This window comes from Chlorella variabilis, assembly GCF_000147415.1.
Source record: "Chlorella variabilis unplaced genomic scaffold CHLNCscaffold_26, whole genome shotgun sequence".
Taxonomy (NCBI): Eukaryota; Viridiplantae; Chlorophyta; class Trebouxiophyceae; order Chlorellales; family Chlorellaceae; genus Chlorella; species Chlorella variabilis.
The window spans coordinates 1-1795 of record NW_005435062.1 but is presented as its reverse complement, the minus strand read 5'-3'; positions in this window follow the sequence as shown (position 1 = coordinate 1795).

Sequence of the window (1795 nt, the reverse complement as noted above, 5' to 3'; positions counted from 1 at the left end):
GCTCGCGGGCAAAGTGGTAGATGACGTCGATGTGCTTGGAGCGCATGGAGAAGACGGGGTTCTTGAGCAGCTTGATGGCGCCCTGGCTATCAGCCAGCATGGGGATGGTTTGGATGGGCTGGCCCAGGTTGCCCAACAGGGTGCGCAGCCAGAGGGCCTCCTTGATGGCGGCGGCTGCCGCCATGTACTCGGCCTCGGTGGTGGAGGCCGCCACGGTCTGCTGCAGGCGGCTGGACCAGCTGATGGCACCGCCGTTGAGGATGAAGAAGTAGGCGGTGGTGGAGCGCCGGGTGTCGATGTCGCCGGCGTAGTCTGCGTCGCAGTAGGCCTCCAGCCCGGGGCCGCCAGCGCCAAAGGTGATGCCGTAGTTGGCGGTGCCCGCCAGGTAGCGCAGCACGCCCTTGGCTGCCTGCCAGTGGGCGAGGCTGGGCTTGGACATGTAGCGGGCGAGAGCTCCCACGGCTTGGGCAATGTCGGGGCGTGTGCAGACTGACAGATACAGCAGGCTCCCAACCAGCTGAGCATAGCCGGGGGTGCGTGCGTCCATGGGCTCGCCGACGCTGGTGAGCTTGGTGGCGGTGCTGAGTGGGGTGCTCAGGGTGTTGAGCTGTGACAATGCCACGTGTCCAGTCTACACATCCGCTGCACTGATACTCATTCCCGCCTTTCCCGCCCCAGACACCGCACAATTGTGTTTCCCCACCCCATTCCCAGTTGATCGACACTTGTGCCACTCCCTTTCGTGCACCTGACCCAGCCATTATGCTCACCGATACCATGATGCCTTTGTGCCGCATCGTACCCGCATCGTATCAGGAATATCCCAAGTATATGCCGGGAATATGCTCCTCCACCCCAGATCTATTTAACGCCGCCTCTAGTGCGAATTTACTACTCTTGCTGCCTTTGTAAATACCTCCCGTCAACAGGTTATGGGCCCCAGTCCCCTCCGCTGCCCTTGAGTCCGGCACCCGCTCTTGCCGTCACCCCAGACGCCCTTCCCGCGCACCGGCACCTTGCGCCCCACGCCACGGCCCTTGCGCCCCGCCCTAAAGACCAAAGACCAACCCTAAGCGCCGCCTGCGCCTGGCTTTGCTTGCACAACAGCCTTTGCTTGCACATCAGCCTTTGCTGGCACATCAGCAGCCAGCCGCCAGCTGTCAGCCGTTCAGAGAGCCTTGCTGAGCCAGCCCCAACCTGCTTGAGCCAGCCCGCACGCAAGTACATCAGCGCTTGTGCAGCAGAGACAGCTTCTGCCTGTCCCCGGGCTGTATACCAGACCCGTTACTCCACTCCCAACCATCTCACTGACGGTGCTTGACTCCCATCCCATCTGCCGTAGCTCTACCCTGACAACAGTTAAGGTGATACCCAGCAGCGCCCAAGCGCCCTAGTGCGCCGCTGCTTTGCTTGCCCTTACAACGGCAGTGCCCTAGCGCCCTTGAGCGCCGCTGCCTTCCGCCGGCAGCACACTAGCGTCCTTGAGCGCCGCTGCCGGCCACCGAGTCGACGACATCGATGTCGCATGCCAAGTCCTGGCTGGCCTGCCATCCTCCTTCGACACCGTGGTCACCGTCATCGAAACCACCACAGCCTCCACCGGCACTTTCACCGTGGACGAGATCCTGCCACACCTGCTGCAAGCTGAGCAGCGTCGTTCCAAGACCGACTTCAACCGCAGCCCCGACTCAGCACTGATGGCCACCTTCCAGCCACGCCGCGATGACCGGCAGTTCAACCACAACAGCGGCCCCCGCAACTTGAGCCGCAGCAACGGCCCCCGCGGCGTCAGCAA